Source organism: Plectropomus leopardus, chromosome 12, assembly GCF_008729295.1.
Source record: "Plectropomus leopardus isolate mb chromosome 12, YSFRI_Pleo_2.0, whole genome shotgun sequence".
Taxonomy (NCBI): domain Eukaryota; kingdom Metazoa; phylum Chordata; class Actinopteri; order Perciformes; family Serranidae; genus Plectropomus; species Plectropomus leopardus.
Genome location: NC_056474.1, coordinates 16616325 through 16643371, shown reverse-complemented (window position 1 = coordinate 16643371; position 27047 = coordinate 16616325).

The following is a 27047-nucleotide window of genomic DNA, read 5'->3' as shown; positions in this document are numbered from 1 at the left end:
TTAACAATTTAACAGTCCTTTTACAAGGAAACAAATTCCTGAAAATTTTTTAGGGTCTGGAGGAGCAAAGAAGAGCTCGTTTTGGGGCAGTTGCAGGACTCTGCATGAACAGATAATGATACTAATATGTTTGTTAAAATAATAAATGTTCATCTGTGGGCATATATGGGCTGTTTGTATCTGTTTTCATGTTATTTGTTATTATTTGTTAGTTGTTATTTGTGAGTTTAAATGTTTTTATGTGTCTACGTTTTTTGTATCTTTTGTCAAAGGGTGTGGGTTTCACTACAACATATGGAACAGGGAGTTTGGGGTTCCTCTTCCAGAAAATTAGAAAAAAAAAAAAAAAAAACACTTAGTTTCCTGCATTCTGGTGAATGTGCACAAATTTTTTAAAAAAATCCTCTGCTACTTTCTTGTGTTTAAAGGGGGAGACAATGACAATTTAAATGAAAGCAAAAACTCTCATGAAACATTTCTGTAAAACAAAAAAATTAACCCAAATTCCCAGATGGGCTAATAAGCTCATAGGTGAGTCACAACTCAGTTCTTTACTCCTCCCAGCTGAAGTGAAAGGCCAGCTGTGTTTCCTCGGGACTGTTCCCATCCCTCAGTGGATTTCAGCTTCTTAGCTCTGGCCTTCGGTTTGCAGCTTCTGTAAGTGCAGAACAAAAGGAATACTTTTGTATGTTCAGCTATTGCACTACTGAACAAAGCTTAGCACAAGATGATGCACTTGGCACTTCAAAGCTTTGGAGTGAGTGTGTGTGTATGGATGAGAAACTTTATAATGAGGTTCATAAGAGTTCTTTTACTTTTTTGACGGTATATGTGTTTTGTTTTAATGTCCTTTTTGTTTTGGAATACTGAATGTACCATCTGCCCAACATTTTTACCCTTGGTTAATAAAGAAACCTTGAATCTTGAAACTTTAAATGTTCTATATATTAATGGGGATGTGTCCCCTACATCTTCCCAAACTCTACACCTTATGTCCTAGTTTGTGTGTTTTTTAGATTCATCGTTGCAAGACAATTTTCCCTTTGAGAACAGTGAATTTAAAAGTTAAAGAGTTTTGTTCGACAGCCACATCATCTGATTAATATTTGAGCAGACAAATGATTTTTTAAAAAAAATTTTAAAAAAATTTTAAAACTGAATTGTGTTTATTATTATGAGGGTGATAAAAGTTGAATCAAGACAGCAACTACTGTTCAGACAGTCAGGGGTTATTAAAGACACCTCAAGGGCTCCTTCATTTCTAAAACATTTTACATATACATTTACACATATATTTATGACAGTTGCATTATGATGACTCAAAAGCAAGAAATATATTCTGTTTGATATATCTTTGCAAAGTCTGGACTTGTTTCAGTGTCACTTTTATCCTTAAACCTCTTTAGCATCCTGTAAAACTCACCTAAATTCACTTCAAACCCCCATCCAACACACTCAGAGTAAACTGAAAGCTGCGGTCTCATTTAAAGTGTAACACTGAAGTTTTTTTCCCCCCAGCAGTCAGCATCAGTGCTAATGCTTCTGTCACTGAGTTAGAGTTTCAACGCACTAAAACAAAAAAAAAAGTGTTGGGTTTTTGGGATTTTTTTGCCTGAATATTTTCTTGAAAAAAGATGTTGCTGGTACTGGGAGGTATTAGCTAGAAAACACAATGGGGCTACATTTCACCCTGCTCAAATTCAAATTAGTTGACAAAATCACAGAAAAAAAACCTTTTAAAAAATGCTTTTCTAAGATTTGGTCCAGGCGCTTTTCACAAATTGAGTAAAACAACATACTAAATGTGTAAATATGAGAAAACAACAACAACAACCATATTTTCAGAAGCTGATTTATTGTTCTGTATGGGGTTAATAGCTGTTAGCTAAAGTCACGTGTATTTTCACAAACTGTCACTGTTTTATTATTTTTTACAATAGAACAACCGGAGAACAACAACAGCAGTAATTAAAAAAATAAATTATTAAACATAAAAAGGTTCTTCAAAGCCCCGAAAATGCTGCAAGGTGTGACTTCAAGGATTTCTTTTTGCATGCAGTTCTCCACAGAACCAAAAACAGCAGAAAACAAGTTTTCCAGAGCACTTGTGAAGAACTAGTTTTTTTTTCTTATAGTGTATGCAAAAAACAGCGAATATATGTCTTTGTTGTAGTTTACACTGCCAACAAAGCTTTGCATTTCTGCTCTTTCGTACATTATTTCTGTATTTTTATTTTATGGTATTCAGATAAAATTGTGTGAACCAGCTGTTTAGTTTTCCCTGGTTATTTCAGCACCAGCATAAGCAGGAGCTGAGACAGCAGAGGCAGAAGATTCCCACATGTATGAGGCATGTAAGTGTGATGTGTCTAGCCAGAGTATAATTGGCCGGCTCAGTCCCAGACAGCCGTGTCCCACCTCCCCATGTTCCTGCGTTTGAGGTCCCCATAAAACGGTGTCTGGCTCGCTGATCGCACGACCCCCGAGGGAATAAAGCCCTCAGTCACAATTTGGCCTTGGTTCTGTCTGTGATCATGAAGTGAGGAGTTTAACATATCAGGAAGTTACTCCACCATATTTCCCCTACTTATATTTTCATGCTAGATCTTTAAAATGTGCTCTACTTTGTGTTGTATAATTTGTAATCTTCTGTCACAATATTGTTAAGATTTTAACATTCACATCTGCAGTGGAAGCCAGTCTGGCTGCGGTCATCACAATCCTGCAGCTAATAACAAAAACTAAATTTGACAGAACCTCTGGAGCAGCATGCAGCTTTACTGTTGTTCCACTTTTACGAGCCCATATACCTTTTCACTAGCCTCCTTTTTACAGACCTCTTCAGTTCGGCTTTTAAAGGCTGAACAACCTCGTAAAGCATTTATTTTACATGCAACTCTCAGTGGTCCTGCAAAAAAGAAAGAAACAGATTCATCAGTATGGAGGGAAACATCTTATTATGTAATGACCACAAAGAGGGCTGGCCAGGTCAGAGGTGAGATGACCCCTTGACCCCCAGTGAGCCCGCGGAGCGTGCCGGTGACCACAGGGCTGATGATGAACTCGTGGACTCTTGGACAGTGCATTTGGTGACCTTTGGTGTCACTTGCCGGACAGCAGACGGATGTGTCTTTAACCCGATCAGCTCTGATGATCAGTTGACCTGTAGAGGCGGGAAACCACAGGGAGGGACGATGTTGCCTCAGAGGATCATTGAATCTGATCCAGGCCGACTAAAGAAAACCAGCTGGACATTTTCTTTGTACAGTCACTTCAAGAACAAACGGCAGAACTTTATTTAAAACAGACATATAGCTTTTGTAAGCAGTATGCACACTTTATAAGTTACTTACTATAACTTCAAGTTTCAAGGTTCTTTTTTTGTTGCATATTGCCATAATAAATAAAAAAAACACAATAGAGCAAAGAAAATATGTGCAACAAAAATTTGATAGTGGAATGGTGGAAATGATGTACTTGTACGCATATTTATGAGGACATTTTCAACTATTTTACAATGTATTTGTTAATAACCATAATTCCTGAAGCATTCATAACTGGTACATATGACACAGTATAACACAACTGTTATCGATAAATCCTTCCACTGTATTATAAAAAAAATGTACGATGTTGATATTGATTGATATGATTATGTACGAATAATTTATAAGCAGGTTTAAAAAGTTTCTGCTAAATTAATGCTTTATTCTTCACATAAACATTCATTTTTTAACTGGATTACATGTAGCTAGTTACTCCCCGAAACGTATCTGTTTAGATACAAGTTACTGATGCTTTATTAAAACAATTGTTCACAAATACATTCATGAACATTTTCAGAAAATGCCCCCATGTCTACTTATATTTACACTTTAGTGTGTTATAGAACTTTTACAGTTTATATGCTATGAATGAATCCTAAAAATAAGGTTACAATAGAGTGTTGCTTGCAGGGATGACATTTTTTGCAGGCTGCTAAGAAGGTTATTGTCGCCTTGTCAAAAAGCCAATAAGATTTTTCCATTGGATATTGGATTATTGCAGGAAACAAGCTCTTTGGCAACATGTTTTTTTACACCACACTGATTTCTGAAGCCTAAAATGCAATGGCCAGAAAAAAAGAGCTAATGTTAGGCAATAAACGATTTATTGGGTGGCATAACTTCAGCCATCACTTTAAGGCCGGAGAGCCGCGTCAGGCAGGATGATATCTGTAGTCTCATTTAGCTACTTGTTAGCAATCACCTTTTTTAAAGACACATAAAGGGGTCATAATTCACAAGTGGAGTATTTACTGATGTATTTTATGTTGTAGAACAAAACATGAAAGGCTCTTAAGCTGGTGTTAACCACAGACCTTATTCTAGGCATCAAACCAAAAACCCATTGACTTTGAGAAGAGGGAACTGGGAGTGGTGAAAGCTATTTGAGTTTTAGGACTCATCCTGCACCACGCTATAAAGTGTTACCAAAAAGGCTTCTCTTTACCTTTTTCGGAAAGTGTGTGTGTGTGTGTGTGTGTGTGTGGGGGGGGGGGGGGGGGGGGCAATAATGAATCTCAGACAAAATGCTTGTGACATGATGAACGTCCAAAGGTCTGATATGTGTCCGAGGTCTGGTTGTTTCAGTATTTATGGAGAATTCTGCATGTTTGGGTTGGCTGTATGAGAGGACGGGACACAATCTCATCCTCAGCCAACCGTGTAAGCCAGACACCCAGTCAGTCAGTGTCACACCAGCACGTCACCAACAACACTGACCTGACATACATTCAGTGAAGTACAACGGTGACTTTACAGATTATTTGAGATTTAGTATGATTTAATATGAACTTCAGTGATGAAAACAGATTTTTCACTTTACTTTTTACTTATTTTATGGCTGTTTCTTTAACTTGGACTTTCTCATAAATGACACATTTTTTAAGATTTTTTTTTTAATGAATTAGATGTTAAGTATAAAATCCTTTTTCTATTTTGCCACTGCATGATGCTCAGTCATAAACAGGACTGGGCAGACACTGGTGGGCAGACATTACCCACCCCCAACCCACCACTCATGCCTCACAGACACACACACACACACACACATACAGCCTCACAGACACACACCGCAGGGCAGTCATTTTTCACCCGGCCCTGCGGGCCTCTGACAGGTCTGGGAGAGGGTCTGCCTCCATGTAAGGCAGACTGGCAGGACTGACACCTCCGTATAGCAACGTTAATTATGGGCATCTGCTTGGACGCCCCAGTCTGGGGGTCTTCCAGGGTCCTTGGCTGTTGCCATAGGGACAGTGGAGAACCGTTGGTGGTTTGGGGGGCAGACAGAGACCCCGTTATTCTCCTGAGGGGTCGCCAGACATGACCCCCCGCCACTCGCCCCTTTTGATTTGGGTGGGAAACAGCGAGCAGCCAGCCAGGAGAGAGACAGATCATTTCAGGTTCATTTTGCGGACTGTGGGTGCGGATCCTGTGAGACTGACGAGAAGGGAGGGAGAAAAAACTGTTTAGATTTTGGTGTAGGAAAATTGTGTCACTGAATGTGTGCTGACCCAAATGTCTCTGTAGGAACATATTTTAAAAAAATAAAACAACATAAAAAAATATTTTAAATTGCAATTTGCTTTGTGAAATGTCACAGTTAATTTGCATTCTGTTTACACAGATGCAAAAAATGCAAGGTAAGGGCAAATAAATTATAAATACAAACTCACTAATTCACACACACACACACACACACACACACACACTGAGCGCCTGGACTCGCTTTATTCCCACTTTGCATATATTAGCTAAGTGTCTGTGTTCTGAAATGCATTGTTGTGTTTTCCCACACCTCCCTATTTGATGTCTCTTTTGTCACTGAATAAAAGAAGATTGATGAATGGGAGGGGGCCTGCAGCTCCATCTGAGAGGAGAGACCCTCATGAAGAGGCGCTACAGAGGCAGCAGGCGACCCCTGCTGGACAAACAGCAGAATATAAAACTGCTCCTTCAAAACTTCAACTGGGATCTTTTATTGGGGGCTTTCAGGCATTACAGAGGTCCCAGTTTGTCCTCAACAACCCCTTAACTGTCTTTCCATATTTGTCTGCTTGTTTTTCTGTTTCATTTGCATTATTTACCAATTAATGTATTTAATTTTTGCATTTTTTTTTGCATGTTTGTATGTTTTTATTTTGTTTTCGTTTTACTATTTTTATTTATGCGTATACATTTGCAAAAAACATATGAATTGAAAATGGTGTATGTTGTACAAACAGGTTATCTTTTTTCTAATAAATAATTCTTAAAATCTATTAGTGGCAGAAACAGAAATGCAGTGGTGTATACATACAAAACCATCTCAACTTTTATCTGAATAGTAGTACAAAGTAAAAGTTACGCTACTTTGAGTATCATTTTGATTATTCAAAGTGGTTTGCCAGCTAAACTGCAGGTAATGCAACATAATATCATTACAGTATATATGTAATATATCACCTGTGGTGCAAGAAGTACTAATAAGTACTAATACCACACTACAAAAAATATTCTACAAGTAAAAGTCCTGCATTGAAAATGTTACCTAAGTAAAAGTAAGCAAGTATTATTACAAAGATGTGGGCCTACTTAAAATATAAAAAGTAAAAGTACCCAGTGCAGAAAAATCGTTAACAAAACACAATTCTAAATCCCCAAACACTAAATTATTTTTTAAAACACCACAAAACTCAAAATTGTTAAAAAAAAGAAAAATCTCAACAAGAGAAAAGGACAAGAAAAACACCACTAAGAACTGAATATTATTATTATTACTATTATTATTATTATAAAATATTTTTTAAGAGACTAAGATATTTCTCGTAAACCCTTATAATTTATATTTTTTTCACGAGTGCATCACGTGACCTGGCATCGCAGGACGCTCTGATTAAAGACAGGTGTGCTTAATTAGTCGCAACCGTGTTTGGTTAAATCTTAGTTGTATTGTTTGACCAATTCATTTATCGTCGCATTGATTTGAACTCTGTAAAGGCCTGTTTATTTGGGGATGAATGTTTCTTTTTTTTCTCGTTTCAACCCGGCAGTCAAACAAATAGGTTTAGCCTCATTCAGCAATTCCCCTCACATCCTTCAAATCGACACGTGAATCTCCCTGATCATCCAAACAGTGAGTACAACCAAATACACCCAGCTCACCATATAGCTAAACGGCGTCTGTTTAGAAGCTGCAAAAGCCTATGTCCTTCATTATTTGTATTCTCACTGATTAAGTGGCCTGACACTCAACGCATCTATAATACCAGGGCCAGTGTGCGTTCATATAAAGAACCTCGAGTGAATAATTTAGCTTTGAGTTGGTTTCATGGTGTGAAAAAAGCCCTCTGCTGCACATCAAATCAAATCTTTTAACCTGAGAGGGGCCTATAGAAGTCAGATTAGGACTCTTTTATCGGTGGGTGGGGCTTGAAGAGAATGGAATGAAAAGTTTGATTTTGTGATTTTGTTTGCATTTTTTTATTATAAGAAATTAATTCCATTATTACATTAAATTTAGCTGTCCCTGAAAGGCACAAAATGGTTCATGCCTCATTCCCACTGCAGAAAACAAACAAACAAACAAACAAAAAAAAAAAGCTAACACTTGCTTACATCTGGCATTTTAATGCAATGAATGTGTATGATCGGCACTCACACCTGGGTCAAGTGACTCTGGGTCTGGGTCTGATCGACACTGATGGGAGCACAACACCCAGCTGAGTGGGCTAACTTCAGCTCTTTAACTGGCAAGATGCAGTGATGCACCACCAGAAATGACTGTCCAACTCCTCCTAAGTAGCGCTCAAACATTGATCCAAATAAATCTGCACTGACTTTGAACATGAGACTGAATAAGTAAGTGATATATAAAGAAAAGTAATCACTGTTATTTTTTCACAAACCTCTGTTATTGCTGCTGTCTACTGTTTACCTGTTCTCCGGTTGACGTCGCACAGACACACCAAAACAAAACCACACACACACAAAACTGGCAATGGGAGAAGAGTATATAGCCAATTTTTAGCAGACTGACTGTTTGGTGGGAAAAGGGTATTAGACTGCCCCCTGCACTGGGATTTCTCTGTAAATGCAACTAAAGCTGAGTGAGTGACTGCTGCAACGCCAAAGTACACTTTCCTGTCTTTCCTCAAGACAGTGAAGTCAGCGCTCTCAAAAGAGAGAAAAAGAAAAGGAAGCAAAGCAAATTGACTTTGTAAAAAACAAAAACAAAAGACAAACTAAAAAAAAAACAATAAACAAAAGTTACACCAGAGAGACTTTGATCAAATATCATAAAATATAAATATCAAACACCAGGTGCCCACTGAGACTGCTTAGGGCTCAATTTATTTTGACTAATTATTTTTATATATTTTCGACGCAACTTGCAGGTACACATCAACCAGTCACTGCTGTCATTTTGACAACACATAAATATCAGGGCAAATAAAGACAGGTTAAATAAAAATGACAACAACAACCAAAGGACATAACAAATGAAATACATATTTGGCATTCTCTTTTCAAATAAAATCAATCAATCAATCAATAAACAGTACATTTATGCATCATGTATTACAGCCCTACTATTGTGACAGAGGCAGTGACAAATACAGTGATAAGTAATGAAAAAAATACACCTGTGAAACTTTTCTTACATAGGGAATTATAGAATAAAAAGTAAAAAATTAAAAAAAATTTTAAAAAAAAGTATAAATTTAAATTTATATAATGTTTGTTAAGGCTCAAAATTTGTTGCTAAGCCCCCAAAATTGCAGATTACATTTACAGCAGAGTGCAACAATGCATTTACTTTCGTAAGAGGCTGAGGTCATTTGGAGCAAACAAACAGATCCTGATACTGTTTTTCCAAACTATAATACAGTGTTTTGTAGTATGAAATCAATGCATGTTACAGCTGTCTCTCTGTTGAGTTATAAACTAGACTGCTGTGTATCTGCTCGAAGTCTGAGTCAGTGCTTGAGTCGGTTTTTCAAGTTGCGTATACGAAAAGAATATTGTCATTGACAGGTCATATTACATCTGATCCCTTTCACACTTTATTTGAAGAACACTAGATTTTGCCAGAAGATTTTTAGTCCCACAGGCTTTATTGAACAGTTTGAGGAACTCTTTTGTTCCTCCGTCTGTCAACCTATTAAATCAGAGTATGGCCTCTATGTCACCTCAGTGTCGAACACTAAGTCTGATGGGAATGCATAATTTGTTGCATTGCATCTACTTTTCATAATGTCTGACATGATTTGTAGCATTATCATTATGGTTTTATTGTTTAGTTAAAAGTTGTTTTTGTATTTATGTAAAACAGTTGAAAAATTTCAGAATTTTTACTGATAACGTAAAAAGAGATAAAACAAAACATAATAAAAACAGATTAATTAAAATGAAATAAAATAAGTCAAAATAAAACATGACAAAATAAGAAAAAAATTGAAATCCAGTGAAGTAGTTCCACAACTCAATAAGAATAGTAAACTTATTGGGAACTGTAAATCATTCATGCATTTAAAATTGAGCTTGAATTTTATCTCTCCTCATTTCTCAAATTTTGATGGTTTGATTGGTTTGCTTGCTTTGACCATTAAATAGCATGTGAAACCAATTATGTCCACTAGATGGCCCTAAAACATCATTATCTGGGCTGCTGCAGCACCATCCTGAATGTTCTCCCCTTGCCCTGTTCATTTATGTGAAAGATTTAATACATTAAAACACTTGTGCTTTCTCAAATGAGGAGGAAAATAGGAGATTTTATTTCAACACAGAACAAAAAACAAAAGCTTTCAACAGCTGGAAACTTCTCAGTTTATTTTATACACTTAATGCAGTGTGTCTGGTGACATGGATGCATCTTTAGTGTCAGAGGTGTTACAGAAGTTGGACGAGCCTTGCTCATCACTTTCTGTCAGCCGGGTCAAACTGACCCTGAGGTGTAATTTACTGGAGCACTGAGGACAAGCACCGGCAGCACTGTGTCCTTCAAGAGAGTTCCTCCAAACATTTATTAGCACAGAAGTGACAGCGGAGAGCAAAAAGGGAGCTGTGGATGTGAGAAACAGTGGTTGCATTGCAGTGATGAGACCATTAGCGGCACAGTGCTGCGGAAGGAGGAGACAGAGGGCAGGAGGAGGCGACCTGAAATCAGGACTCAGTGAATGTCACAGTTCAGCTCTCCTGAGGCTGCTGAGGTTTCAATTAGACTGACCTTTTTTTTACCCAGGAGGTTAAAGACCAGTGATCAATGGCATTGTTAGCCAGGTGTGTGTGTGAGAGAGTATACTAGCCTTAAAGCTAAAAATCAATCAAATCTACTGATCTTTTGCTTTAAGGTGTCTGAGCGCTCAGTGACGGTATGGTGCTGTGATTTGCAGCTGTGTGATGCATGAATATTTCTGCTGCTGGAGGATTTATAGGCCTGTTTGCATAATCTTCACACAACACGTCCCCCTCACCTCGCCAGACAGACCGCAGCAACACAGCAGAGACGGAGGAGAAAGATGTTGCGTCTTGTGGACAAATGAAGGACGACTGGGTTATTCAGGATGACAATGAGGCATGAAGGGCAAATTTTAGAATTAATGGTGTATGAGGGACGGAGGATTTGAGTAAGAGTTTTGTTTATACTCTAATCGCTCATCCTCAACAAAAAATCTGCAAGAAGTTGTATTTTGGGAATTTCTTTGCTGTGATGTTCCTTATTTCTCTCTGGCTGTTAAATATAAGGTTACAGGCAGCTTAGTTTAGCACAAACCACTGGACAGAGAAACAGCTCGGCTGGCTCAGTCCAAAGTCCATCTAGGTGTGTGTCCCGCACACACTAGTTGTAGTGTGTCACGGCCTTTAAACAAAAAAAAAAGATCCATTTTAATCAGTCAGCTTTAGTGGTGCTAGTTAGTGGATTTTTTAAAAACTTTTAAACAGAGCCAGACCAGCTGTTTCCCTTTGTCTCCAGTCTTTTTGATAAGCTAAGCCAAGCGTTTGCTTTTGGTTGCTTTATATTCACTGTACAAATATGAATGTTGCATTAATCTTCTCATTTAACCAACAAGATATGTCATTTATCTATGCCTTTTCTGATGTGAAGCCTCTATTTGCAGTGTAACATCTTTGGCGAGACTGTCCTCTACCAGAGATGACACTATAGATAATATTTGAAAAGAGCTTTATGATCATTTATCATTTATGATTTATGTTTAGTGTAGGCGGCGACCTCTAGTGACCATAGTAGTATGATGGTAGGAGAATGGAGGAAGTCAGGTGACATATTTTAATGAGCAACAAAGTGGCGACCTCAAGCTCACCTGGTTGAGTGTTCACCCCAAGTAGGCTGAGTCCCCCCCCACCTAATCTTCTTTCAATAAAGGAGAACAGCCAATAATCTTTGACCAACGACAAGGTCTGGACTGATTGGTCAAAAAAGACAGGACTTTCACCGAGGAGACACGTGTCCCGTGTGAAGCCAAAAGTCAGCATTGAGATATTGTCAGTAACATAATGTACATAACGTCATGCCATCACATTATATCAAGTACATAATTTGACAGCCCTTAACTGTGTTTTTTTTTTAAGCTACTCAGGGTTATAGCATAGAGAATAAGAACAAACAGCAAATATGTGGCTGTATGGTTTGGAGGACCTGATGCTTTTTTTCTGTGCCTAACAAAACTGTTACAGATCACAGCTGGAAAATCAATCAGTTTTATGATGTGACAGTGCTATGGTTAAAGACTTCATGAATATTTAAAAAAGAGGATTATTAAAGATGTTTCAGGAACTTTTTCTACTTTTTTGTGTTATTAAAGATATTTCAGGGACTTAAAGACTTTTCAAGAATATCGTAAGGCTGCCTTCTCCCAACCTTAACTTTGTAAGTTGAATTACTGAAGGGCTGTGGGTAAGGAAGGCATGTGGACGTCTTCTCGGTTTCTCTGTCATTCTAATGTCCACTTCATCAGTAGGACAACAACTACACTGAACACACAGCAAGGTGATCTGTCGCTTCACATCTCATATCACCTTGATCTTTAAGGGAAGGTGCACCACATTATGTAGTTCTTAATTTTAACTCATTTGTTTAAATAAATCATTGAATGGAATGAGGTTAACTACCAAATAAAGGGAATCTTCACAAAAACAAATCTCATCTTACAATACTGAACACTTTTCAGGGTTATTAGAGACATTTTAGGGATATGAAAGACTAGTGTCTAGTGTTATTGAATACTTTTCAGGGTCATTTAAGACTTATCTGGGTTATTAAAAACTTCTCAATGATATTTAAGACTTTTAAGGGTTAAGGTTTGGTTAGGTTTAGGGAAAGATCAGGGTTTGGGTTAAAACTTCTAGTACTCTGTTAAGGTGAGGGGTGCTTTGCCATCATGGTTACAATGAAAATATGTGGTTAGTGTCTCAAAGAAAGAAACAGGAAAAAAACTGTAGTCTGTTGGTTAAAGTCCAATGTTTTGATGATCCAGCCTCTCGGCATGGACCTTACTGCTCTATAACGCTGACTTCATCCTTTGTACCCCTCATAATTCCTACATACATATTGTTTTGGGGTACTCGCTGAAACTACTGATGCTGTCGCTCTCCCTGGGAGGACTGTAAACAAATTAGCATCATATCCCAAAATGTTTTACTGTTACTCTCAGAAATGCTGTTACATCAACCTGAACATAGTGTTAGTGCCGGTGTGGGATTGTGTAGCACTAATTGGCGCTTTAACAGTCATGTGCCTACAAGATGCACAATATTTCTACTGGAGTTATGCGTTTTAAAAAATATGTTGGATTCACGCTGTGTTAATGTTCTGACAAGCCAAATGTGTTGTAATTAGGAAAAACAAACAGATGGGCATTTTCATTAGAGGCGTTTAACGTGGGTGTGTGTGTGTGAAAGAGAGAGGGAGAACGAGAGAGAGGGAGGTAATCTAAGTTTTCAGAGTCAATTTACAGGTTTTGGGGCGAAAAAGCCTATCAAAATCAACAACAAAAACTGTTTTAAAGCTTCTCTGTGGGGCTTTTTTGTTAATCCATAAGCATTTCATAGAAATTTATCAATGCTAAAACTACTGTGAAATTGTCCTTTTATATCCAATTTATTTCAGCATTAATCCCCATGCTGATAGGTCTACAGTGCAGGATAATTTAGTCTCTAGTAGCAATCTGTTATGGCTTTTATCATTATAATTTAATCTGATTTGCTTTTTCACTCGTGGGCTATGCTACAGTGAATTTCATGCATTCCTGTGCACACCATACTGTGTTTTCAGTAACTGGAAATAGCCAAGGTCCATATTGTCAATTTCAATAGGAAGCAGTGGAGAGAAAGCAGATAACAGACAGGGAAAGGGCATTATGAAAGGCTTCACAAGAGGTGTTTACTCTGTTATGAAATATAGTCCTTGAACATCCGGAGGCATCATTGGTCGGCAGAGAAAGTGGAGCATGTTTTTTAGTAACTTGCTCTCAAACAGAATGAGGCTGCAACAAAAAAAAATCATAGATTGAAGACCTGGGTGATGAAACAGGTTTAAAATTGGAGTAAAGTAGGTTAAGGAGTGAGTGTGCAGATCTATGTGATCATTTAGTTAGATTCCCCTCAGTGTCAGGGAGGCGGAGTGAGGCAATAAGACCGAAACACACTCTATTAACAGGCCAACTAGGGCAAGTCTTACCTGCAGCGATGAGGAAATAAAGAGCTCACCTACTTGTTTTATTCTTTCATTATGTTACAGTTTCCATCACTGTGTAGAGTTCGGATAACATACAGTAACAGGAGAGAGGAGTACTGACGAGTAGAGTGAAGGAGAGTTACAGCAGAGCGGACTGGACTGAGCAGAGTGGATTAACAGCTGAAGAGAGTTAAAGGAGCACTTCACCAATTTATACATGGAGTTAACTTTACTTGTCACGACTACTAAGAAAATAGAAATATCTTTGTGGTTCTAGAGGAGGTTTGCAAAGTTTTAAAAAATGTAGCTGGGCACACACTGTATGATTTTAGAAATTTTGTTGTTTACATGTCTTGTGTTTAGGATGGGATCTAAACGTAGGCAGGTTCCATTAACCCTCTAACTGCACAAACAGAAATTGCGAATATAAAATACAGTCAATGGAAAGACCTCAATTTCAAAAACACCCATTCATCATAAAACGTTTTTACACTCCTTTTGAGGTAGTATTTCAGGTGATTAAAATCAGGCATATTTCTCAAAACTGCAATAGAAACACTTTTTTTTTTCGCTTTTATAGGTCACATGATGCTGTGGCAATGTACTTGTTGTTAGGAACTGGCTTACTTGGGTATGATGCAGAAGGTGCTACAAGAGGTGTTATTGCATCGCATAACTTCAAAAGTTGAGCTGATCATCTGTAAGTTTTGAGTCCATGATTCCTCTCTGAAATCCTGGACTATCACCTCCCAGATATCACCCATTCTTGTCCGCTCCCACGTATAAGGGGCTTGCCTTTCCATTATCGCTCATAACATCACAACAAAAGTAACATATCATCACTCAGTGGAAACGCAGTCATCTCACAATTGTGTTTTATTAACGTTTCAAATTTATTGCAGTTTTTTTGCACAAATCTGTAATGGACACCTGCCTAGTGAGGTTACAGAAATGAAACTTCTCCCGTTTGCAAAGCGTGTAGGATAACCATGGTGGCCGACACAAAAATGTGGGTCCGGTCCATTTCAATGCACTAGTGCACCGGCTCAACGCGTAACAGTGAAGGCTGGGAGGGATGTTTAAATGGAGTGTAATCTGTCAGCCAGCGGCAGTGACCACATAATTGTGAGCTGACAAAACATACAATGTTGGTCGACAGGACAAAAGCCATGGTGGCTTTCCTAGTTGATAAATAATAGCCTACAGGGACAGTAATGTTCACAATATGATTTTATTTAAGCCTGAAGGACATTCAACAGTTTGCTGTTTTATCAATCTCCCTTTATTTGTTTGTGTTTGTTTTAGACGTGGTTACAGTGCTGTATATGCCGCTCTCACTGCTCAAATTTAGCAGCGTATCTGACGTATCTGCTGTCTACGATGCCTGTAAAATTGTGCGCAGACTCCTCCTACTAGGCACAACACAGGTGGGCGGGCAAAGAGTTTGATTAGTCCCCTCTGGGCTCCTGTAAAAAAAAACATGGCGGACTCTGTGGGTCAGTCATTCTAAGGTTACGAAAACACAATTCGCAATTCTTATTTTCCGGTGATTATAAATTTGAAAAAAAACATTGTCATGAATATATATATATTTTTTACATTGCTGTCAATATATCCCCTTAATTTATTTATTTATGCCTGTTTTTGCCTTATTTATTTATGAATTCATTTAATATTGACTAAAATGGTATTCCACAGAAATAGGCTTACTACCTCTAATCTGATGTTTTGCATGAAGGCTCCATACATGAAATCAAGGTAATGTCATTTCATACCTCAGAATGACAGGTTGACGCAGCAAAAAATAAAAATCGCTCCCACCTACATTTATTACAGTTAGTTTGATGTTCAGTTCCAGATTTATATATATATATTTGTTTAGGTTTTCATTACTTTGATGTTTATATTCAGTGATCCAAATGTAATTATTTATTTTGGTTTTTATTACTTTGAGTGAGAGGTTCTCATAAAATGAAGTCTGATCATCTCATCATGGTTGGACTTTATTTTAGCTTTGCCACAGCACTCTCATATCCCAGGTACAACGCTATAATAACCATGAACCAGAAGTGTAAACAATATTTGATTTGAATCATGTCACAGGAAAGTATTAGAACATTATAGAATACAAAAAAGCAGAGAGAAATGGAGCTAAAAGCAGCCTTTACAGAGTTGAGCAAAGCAGAGCAGAATGGAGTGAACTGAAAGTAGAGTTATTACTGTAAAGTGGAGAAGAGCAGAGTACAGCTGAGTACAGTTTAGCTCCCGCAGAGTTGAGTAGAAGAAGGACGACTTGCAGCAGAGTCGAGGCAGAGCACGTAAGAATATATATGATGATGTTTTCCTCTTGGAATATTTGTCGTCAAGTTGTGTATCTGGGGTGATGTTAATGAATATAATAAACCTGTGTGTTTGTATCTCTGTGTGTTGTTTCTGTGTGTGTGTATGTGTGTAAAGGATAGTGTAATAGCCGAAAGCGTTGACAGCAGAGCTTCTTCTTTTCAAAGCTCTGTGGTTTTTATCTGCTGCTGTGAGGAGAGCGACTGCCACAGATACCTGATGAAAGCAGGAGGAGGAGAAGGACGAAGGCTGAGTGCGACACAGACCACAGATGCTGCACAGGAGAGCTCATTAGAGACACACACACACACACACACACAAACAAATACATAATTTCAGTCATAGCTACACAACCCAATCACGCCTGAGAATGTACACAATTACACACAAAGACACATGTGCACAAGCATCAACACACAGCTGCTCCTCCACACATGACCTGAATTTTAACTGCCGAGGTAGATCAGGGTTTAATTGAGCATGTAAAAGGGTTTTTTCTTTTTTTTCCTTTTCCAGCCTGCGTGTGCTTGCATGTGTGTCTGTATGTTGGCATGTGTGTTGTCAGGGGGGTTGGGGATGTTAAAGCTGTCATCCAGTCTGAATTAAAAGCCTTCACACATCAGCCAAACAGTAAGACGAGCTCAGATGCACAAACCAACTCTGAAACTGAACAATATACTTCAAAGATAAAAAAAAAAAAAGTAACAAAAAACCTTCTCCGAAAAAACAAAAGTCTTGTTCTGTCCCAGTAGCGTGGTACACAAACATTTGTGTTATCACTGTAGAAAACATTTTGATTTGGGAGTTTGTATCTTCTTTTGTTCTCTCCTCCTCCAAACTCTCTGTTCTTTTGTTTGCTAATAGTCCCTCCACTGCTGTTTATGATCTATTTTTCTTCTTCATTTCTCATCTCGTCCAGGCTGCCAAGGCCTCTTTTCTCTTTCATTCCTGACATTTTCTTCTCTAATGTATCAACTTATAAAGTTACATTTAGGCCTCAGGCTCAGTGACATGCTCCATCAAATCTTACTGTAACAACCTCTACAGTTAAAATAACTGACAAAAAAAAAAATCTTAAAGGAACAGCGTGTAGGATATAAAAGCATCTATTGGCAGAGATGGAATACTACAGAATATGTTTTGTTTTGTGTATAATCACCTGAAAATAAGGATAATTGTGCTTTTGTTACCTTATCTTCTTACCTTGTTTATCAACATACAAAGCGGGTGCTCCTCCACATAGTCCGCTATGTTGCACCTCTATGCTTTTAGATTAGAACGGACAAACCATACACTTGCTCTAAAGGGGCAATACGTGGTTATGGGTTTTTGCTTGCATGGCATACAGGAGAAGTGTCAATGTGTTGCAGCCTCAGCCGCTAGTTGCCATTAAGTCCTTCACTCTAGATCTTTAAGTAATGGTCGATATAGTATTCAACTAGCGTTTTCCACAGCTTTTGATCACATCCCATCAACAAATGAGGTTTGCTTAGTTGTCACAGAAATGGTCCAGGTTTTATCATGCGGAACTCATTGGGATGTTATTGTTTATTGATTTATTTCTAATAAAGGTTACATGAGGTCAGGGTTTAATGTATTACTAAAAATTCGGCAGCCCAACTGAAAGAATGCAACTGATACAAAAACACAGAATATTACAATGATGTTATTTCTCCCTTTATTTAACATGGTTAATGGCTGATATCCGGTCTTCTTATTAAGGTCAGTATTGTGAATCAGTGAATCCCTAATATTTGTGTCACATAATGACAATGGAGCCATCAGGTGGTTCAATAGGGGTCATTTTAACCTGTCTCTTTTCAAAAATGTACTCTGCCATCTCTGCTGCCTGGATATTTTAGTCTCCGCCACAGTGGTGGTCAAACTGACCAACATATCGTCCATTAACACACCAGCACCAGCATGGCTGAAAATTTTTAAAAGTGTAAGCATAAAAATAGTATTCCTAATTGAACATTGCCTAAACTTAAATTGACATTGAGTAAAGTGTTTTTTAAAGTGTTTTTTTAGTGTAAACTACCAAACTCAGCATATCCTCATACAACTGCTCACATGATATGTTACGAAAAAATATGCACATACGACAACCTATATAATACCTTACAATCATGCCATATTAAGTACATAAACATGACCTGACCTGATGCAGGTTCGAAACAATGTTGACTTTTGCTTTCACTCTGGACTTAAATAGCAGTCTCTTGGATCAAAGTCCTGTGTTTGTCTGACCCGTCCACCAGCCTGGCTGCCACCTGATTTTGTTGTTTCTCATAATATGTCAACTGACTTTCTTTGCCTCTGTCATATGAGGTTTGACAGCCTGCAGTGCATAGGTCTCATGATCACAGCCTTCTTTGTCACGACTACATGGGTTATATGCTGATTTTTTAGATGGAACCTGTAAGCTTGTGACTACGACATGGAAAGATGTGTACATGACATGCTATGTGTTCAAGTGGTTTTGTCATGAGAGCGACAGCAATGGCAACAGGTATGAAAATGAAGTTATCGAGGCTAACAGTTTAACAAACTAGCGAGCAAGTCACATAATGCAGAAAATGCAAAGACATAACGACCAAGGAAATGAGGACATTGCAAATATCAATATTTACCCTAGACACATTATAAAAATATAGAGAACAACTCTATACAAATAAAATGATGATATTATAATTACCATCCACAGAAAAATGAACGTCCATGGCCTGCACCATTTCTGAAAAGGTCATCAACACTTTACAATTGAACTTGAAACTTAAGTGGTTGTGAACACCACAAGAGCAGGGCTTTCATATGGTCTCTTCTTGTGCACACTGTAAAAATTTGATCGCAGGAATTCACAAGCTTTTATTTACAGTGAAAGAGAACAGCCTGCTGAGCTGTTGTATTCAACTCTCACATTGAGGTTTCACAGTGAATATTCCACTTATTCACTGAAATAAAAGCCTTTTCTTTCCACTAACATCCAGCAAGCCTAGAAAGGAAAATCTCACAGCTTCTACTGTGCAGCCACTAAACATAACCAAATATAACATTATCCCTGTAATGACAATCTATGTGGTCCCACGAATCTTAAAAATTAGGCCAGAGCAAACATTAACCAGTCAGCCTGTGGTTAGACAGTATGGAGGTATACCATGTGGTTATCATCGGTGCCCCCACGTCTCCCAGACTTCCTCCATGACTGCTCTGCTGCCGCCCAGATGGGGCCTCTTGGCTCGCAAACACTTAAACGCAGCATGATGGCTAAACCAAATCTGAGCAACTGCTGAGTTTATAAAATCCAGTTTAGTTTAGACTTCTCTCAACTGGGAGATATCCTGTTTCCTCTCGTTTTATGTGGCTTGGTTACTGGCTTGTTTGATCTCTTCCCATTAACAGCATCACCATAAACGCAAACCCATGAAGACGGAATCTGCCCAGCAAATTATAAGCAAACACGGGAGCCTAAAGACACCACACGTGTCTATCGGTGTGAAGAAAATCACAACGCTACTGAAAGCCTCATTACGCTCTTTCGTTTCCCACTGAGGGCAGCGTTTGTTACTTGGCTGTGTTATTTTGCTCCCGTTAAGATGCTATAATAGCTTTCCAGAAGTCATTTTTGTGTCATCATCCTCATCCTGCCTCCCTTGAGTATTGTGTGTTCTCCATTGTGCGTGGATGGCTGCTCCCTTGCTGGAGAGTGATTGACATTGTTTGTCTCTTTGGCGAGGCGCCTGACATTTCTAAAAGTCACAGCTCACATTAAGGCTGAGCCAAGCCTCCTTGTGTGTATGTATGTGTGTGTGCGTGCGCATGAATTAGTGACTATGAGCAGTTCATGTGCAGTATGTATATGCTGTAAAACTGTGTAATTCAGAGTTTAAGCTCATTAACATTGAGCGTACGTATGCTCAGATATCCACTTTTATTTTCTGCATTGAAATACATGTTTGATATGCAGAGTTTAGAATATTTTGCACCTGCTCTGTTGCTTTAAATATATGGTTTCAATGCAGAGCTGGAACAAACTGATACAGAACACAGTATATATCAGTGGTTCCAAACTGGTGGGCCGAGGTCAAAAAGTGGGTCATGGGATCATTCTGAATGGACTGCAAGTGACTTGTGAACTTGTCATATTTGTTTAAAAAAAAAAAAACATACAGACTTTATTGAAGAACAGTGTATTTCTGCCCCAGAACTTTCATTTTTAAGTCCTATTGCTGTGTATACGTGCAATATGTTTTATGTCATTGTGTCCTAAGCCAATGTGTTGATTGAATTATGTGAATAAATATAGTATATGTAGTCATTTATCTTATTTGTGGACCTTAAACTAAGACTAACAAGAAATATCGACCCTGTGGCTGGAACAGTTGGTAACAACCGTTATTTATGATACTGCCAGACAGTGTGAGATAAGAATTTCTTCTTACCTTAAAGCTGTATGAATTAATTTTTTGGCCCTGTGGGGAAAGCAACAAGCTTTAAATGTAACAGTAACATATTATCATTATTAAGTTGTCATGTAAAACGTAAATATCTCCAAAAAGTCCAATAACTCCATAAAGTCCAATATTTCCTGTCATGTTTGCTTTGTTTTTGGTCTCCACCAACTCCTGAAGGAAATATTTGCCTCTTAAGCTGCTAAATGCTCCACTTTTGGCATTTTTCTACACACACATGCTGCCACAGCTTGACTTGAATTGACTTGTCAACCAGCATGGGGGGAATTTGCTTCTCTATTACACCAGGGCTACTGGCTTGATGGAGTGTCTTTAACTGATGAGGGCTTGTCTGGAGGGATGACGTGTCAAAGCAGCTGGCTGATCCACAGCTAAAGTCCCTTGTTATTTTGATGTGAGTGTTTTTCCATCACACAGCGCAGCAGGTTAAAGAAGTTCACCTGTTGGAAGTGAGGTGTTGGCAGAAGACAGCTCTTCATCAAACATCTGACTGTGGCTGTTTCTGCTAGTACTCATCCTCCCTGCAGCAGGCTGTTAGTTTGTTTTTATGGATGAAAAACCATGAACAAAGTTCTAGCTAAACATTTAATTTCCTTTAAATTCTTTACAATAAAAGCCCCCCAGCACTTTTCCTCTTACATATGTGAAAGTTATCATGAAACAGTAAAATAAAGCAGATATCTGGAAGGACAAACAACACACTTGTGTTAGAGGGAGAAGGGAATCATCGAGTTGGCTGTGGTTGGCAAGACGTCATTGCTATCTGCTTGAAAGTGGTTGGAGGTGAGTTTGGCGTGACTCCAGAAATGGTCCATCTCGGGCATAGCTCTGCATGTTTAAACTGACACTGGAAACCTTGATTTTATCAACAGCTGCCTGCTATATGTAGCAATGCTGCTGATTTGGGTTGCAAACTGATCCAAAATGGTACATTTTCTCACTGTAAAACCATAACAATGAGCTAAAAGATGCTATATAATCCCTGTAAGGCTGAAGGGAACTGCAGAGGAAAGGCCTTTGCACACAAAGTCTACTTTTCATTCAAAGTTGCCACACATTTGAAAATAAAGGCAACCTCACATTATGTCAATAAAGTTTACACACAGGTACAGGTACAATTTTTCCGCATCTCTCAAAGCCTTTACAGAGTTGTTTGACCAAGACGCAGTGTAGAAAATGTGGCAAAATCTGCAGGACACATACATCCGCAAATGCACTGGGGCCAGCATTAAAAAGAAGTGGAGATATGTGGAAAAAGTGTCCTTCTTGAAATCTTTCGTGACAAAGAGCAAGTAACATTTGCCTATCTAGACTAAACAACAGCAATGATGATGCTTACAGCAGTGTGCAGTTTAATAGTAGCACAGTATCATTTCATAACTCAGGTCCCTCCAATGCCAAATGCAAGATACAGGCAGAGAATGGCGACCTATAGCGAGGAGAGAAGCAAGAGAGCAAATAAGTCTTTTCATTTTGCCTCACATTGCAAATTTTTGCTGAAAATAGAACACAAACAGGCATCAGACTCAGTGTGCAAGGTCTCTGTGTGTAATGACTTTTACTGGATAGTGGATTTTAAAAAATACATACTGAAAATACAGACTGTGCAAAGGCCTTCATTCTATGTGAGTTCATCACTACAAGGGAGATTACACAGTCTTTTCATCCATTGCGTAAAAAATATTAATTTTAGCTGCTCTAATGTGAAATAATGGTAAAATTTGATGTTAGGGGATAAAACAGTCATGTGAAGCTTTAAAATGTGCTGACGATAGTGTTTCCTGAATATTTCAAGGCATCTGCAGGCGTAGACAATGTGCTGAAACACTCATATACTGGTTTGAAATGCAATGTACTATTTCTTTTATAAACTCAGATAGTGGAGACACTTTAGATGAAGAGAAGACACCGGCATAAATATGGCACATCTTTATAGTGTTTGTTTTCTGGTACCTGTAGTTCTAACGCTGTGCTGACCGGAAAGGATGGATAAACAAGGTCGACTGTATGGGGAAAGACTTGTTATAATTCAGCCAGAAATTGATCCTCTGGAATTGAAGCTGAGGGCAGATTGTCTTTCCACAGTGGCACTGATCTGTTTCCAGTCCACAGAGGTATGAGAGTTTCCAATAACAAGTATTGATCTAGTCCATTACTGTTATTGAACGGTGTAGACTTACAGTTTGTGGTCTTCTGACATAAATATTACAGAGATTGATGGATATTGTTTTGTTCTCTGTTCGAGGCTGCAGAATTGACAATGAAGTGCAAATATGGATAAGTGCACCTGAACACATAAGCTCTTCCTTTCTGTCAGCACATAAATCTACAGGATAGTAGCTGCAGTGCTGAGTGACTCGATAAGACACGTTATTAGTGACAACAAGGCCCGAGCTAGCTAAACATCTTCCAGGCAAATGTTAGTCCATTCAACCAGCTATATACCTAATCATGCTGTCTTGGTGTTTTTACTTTGTTGCACAAAAATACAAAAAATAAGACATTCTTACAAAAATCTTCATTTCAAATGCATAAATTCAGATTAAACAAAGCTGTTTAGTGTGTTAGAGAACATGTTTTAGTCATATTTATTCGTATTTAATGTGTAAACAGTTGCATTTGGGTTCACCTCTAATCCGGTCGTATCCGTCAGTACTTGGCTTCAGTTTTGTTGTTTCCTAAAAAGACAATGGTGTGTTTTGTAATACTTAGAGAGAAAAAAAAGACAAAATATATACAACTTGCAGTCAAAGAAACGTCAGATCAGAAATACTAACGGCGGTTAAGGCAGACCACTGATGCCCCTAAACCAGGCAGTGTGTTTGTTTTACTAGCAGACACTTTTACAGGCCCCCATCGCTGCTGAGAGAGTGATGGGGAAAACAGAGACAAACAGGGCAGTGGGGGATTCATCCGGCTCTGACTGCGTCTTTTATTCCCTGTGAACACAACAGGAAGATGACCGGAAGGAGATGCGGGAGAACTAAACTCTGAAAGTTTTACTGCTCAGGCCCCAGGGAGCTCTACCTGAACAAAACACCCCTGTATTTATGGCTGTACCATCAAATGAAATGATTCTAAATGCCTTGTGCATTTTTTTGAAAACATTTTTCAGGCTGGTGCCTTCGGAAACTATATCTCCACTAGAATTTGAAACAAAGTTGAGCAAAGTTTGGCTTTACAGTGTAATTTTCTGATGACAGAAACCACAGGCAGGTCAGCGGGGTTAAAGGTGAAGTGTGGAATGCATGGCCACATGCTCCAAACTAATAGAGGGCAACATTTCACCTCCAAGCCAAGTAGTACAAGCTCTCTTAAGTTGAAGAAAATAAACAAAATGTCAAGAAAGGAAATATTCTTATTTCTATTTTCCTTATTAAACAGAAAAACACAACTACATGCCTCTCTCTCATAGAAATAAGAATAGCTAAACCTCCTCATTGTAAAACACGCTTCATTCAAACCAAACAGAAACAAAGTAAAACTCACCAACTGACTTTCCACTGTTACAATAATCACATACTCTTGTTTGGTCAAAATAGAGCCTTTATTTTGACCAAACTTGGGTAAATTGGATGTAAAAATATGTCTGTTTCCCCATTATCCCCCACAGAAACTGCCTGTTGTTAAATTCTCAAGCCCCATTGGTCCAAAAAATGTCCCACTGGACCGAGAGCAAATTTTTCCAGAAAACAAATGCTCATTGCTCCAAAGTCCCATTTCTCTGAAAATATACACTCCCTGCAGTTAGACAACCCAATTGCCAGAATTTTTTGCATTGTATGTTTCTGTAAACCACAGATATGTTATTTATGTTAACCTTAACGTTTCTTAACAATGCTCTGGTGAAGGTGTGGTTAGTGTGGACAAATGGGACATTTTTCAGACTTTCGGAAATTAAAATTCAGGGCCATATTTCACAGATTGCACCTTTAGCGTAAGGTTGAAATTGATGATGCACAAAACTCAAGACAAGTCCTTCATCACTTGCTGTCTTTGGCTTTATTTCTTATACTTTAAAACTTTGTGTCTACACTGATAAATCTAAAGTTTGACAGAAACATTTCACCATTATTCTCTCCAACACAGACTTCTCCAAACAAACATACTATGTCACTGGGTGAAATGGAGACGTTTTCCTCAAATACAGATTTCAGCTTAGAAGTCATTGTGATTATGATGATTAGAGGCTCTATTAAGATTCCAAAAACCAACTCCTGCCTCCATTACACAAGGGAAGATGCATAATTCAAAACCATCTTGAGGAACAGACTGCAGACCTACAGTTTGATGAATAACAAGAAATCTGCTGCTCTTTCGCTCACTTTATCATGGAGAGAAATCAGTGTAGGAGCTGAACCTGTGGTCAGAGCTGCCACCAGCGACGAACAGGCTTTCCTTACTACGCCCTGATGAAGACTGACTGTTTGGTGTGTATTGACCCTGCTGCAGTGATGAGATGATGGCTGTTGCCAGGTTGTGAGATGCATCTGAGGCAGCTGTGTTTTCACTCAGCAGTTGTCACCATGAATTCGGCTCAGCATCAGTCAAAATGTTATCTCTGCATGCATGCATTAATTGGATGAATACTGTATGATATTTATTCTTTGTCCTATTACAACAAGAGGCTTAGGGGTTATATGTAATTATTATATTCAAGGGTGTAGATTTTGATTTCAAGATTTGAGGGTGACGGGCACAAACACATTTTCATTCCAAGTCATCACATATTACAGATTTGTCAGTGGACCTCCGCGTCTAAATGTTATGTTTTCAGTATCTGTCTGCATCTGCTCTTTACGCTCCAGGATGCCATAATGACAACAAATGCGCATGATGGAATGAGGATGTGAGTGGTTATGTTTAGGCAACAACAGCACATGGCAACCAATGCCGGGACATCAACAAATGCACATGCTGGCGCAGATGATTAGGTTTAAGTGAAAAAGTCACTGATGGTCAGGTTTAGGGGAAGGAGCCACATGGGTAGGTGAAGAATAAAATGTCACATCTAAACAGGAAGCGAACACCTGACTCCCACATCAAAGTCCGGGTTTGTTCAACCCATCCACCAGCCCTGTAGGCAACCTTGCACTCCTTATATTACATCGTTACCACCAGCATTTCAACCTGACACTGTCATGCTGCATTTCATGCATATGCAACAGGTTCTGTCTGGCCGTGTTCTCAAGTGACACCACCAGTGTGCATATTGGACGGTTGAAGCAGGTGCCATTCAGCCGTCTGCTGGCGTACAATAACACCATACCCCAAAACTTCATTTTCCCAGCTGGCCACCAACATTGTTACTCGCTAATATTGACTGGTTGACTTTAGGTTGTGACGTCATGTGACCAGAATTTAATGTCAGGACAACGTTTGATGCTAATATCAATCTGACGTAGAATACTGAAGATGCTGATATTTGGTTGGTTTTAAGTTGTGTCTCTCAAACATCTCATGCAAGTGGCAACCTGCTGAGGCTAAAAAGTGAAGCCAGTGTTGAAGTGCCAAAACCTCTGGTTTCATGAATGGCCACTAACACTGTTTTTTTTTTTTTTGCTCATCCACTTACATTTTGCGTATACTAAGGCGAGCTGCATTTAGTACAAGGCTGTCTGCCAATAGTGTCCTTGGCTTCTCAGTCAGACCCACCCCTCGCTCCTCCAGCGCGCCAGCCTCTCATCCAAATATGGTCACTTCTGTCTCCATGAAAACAAGATGGCAAAAGCTAAAATTCCAAACTTGGATAGTCTATGGTCTCATGCCAACGTCATCTGGTATGTCCTTAGCGCAACGTTACATTATTAATGTTAAGTTATGTAGGTTAGATTTAGGCAAGTCAAGTGACTGTATTGAGGTTGTGGAAAAGAAACATGATAAGGGCATACTTTAAAATGACAAAAAATTTAATGACGGATGGCATGGTTCCGAACAGCAGTCTCCTGGGGAAAGTCCTATGTTTTGTGACCTGACCACTGCCCCAACCTGTTTCCTACTTCTTTACTCCTGTCAGCACATTGGTCACATGATCGCAGCCTTCCAAAATACGTGAGTTATGCACAAATTAGTGGCTCATCATTATGTTGGATACGTACAAATTTTGGTGCAGTACTTTGAGTTGGAAAATGTATGAACAGGGCATTAGAACAATCTGCATCTTGACGTATAATAATGAAATTTAGTCATGAGGTATGGAAAACAAAACCCAACATCTGCAAAACATCCCAATGTCAGTGCCCACACCATTGGAAATTCCAACATCTTTTTTTAGCATTGTGTGCCAGGTGCATTCTGGTGAATTGTCATGGACCAATTTGTGCCTTTTCTGCATCAATTTATGATGTAAATGTTATTCATTTTGCCCAAATAAAAGTTCTAGGCTTATTTATTTGTTACTGGACAAGATAAGACTTAATTAATCCCACACCGAAGAAATTCACACATTACAGCAGCTCAAGAGTCAGAAGAGAAAAATTCAAAACAGTGATTTAAGTGCAAAAAAGAGATAATATT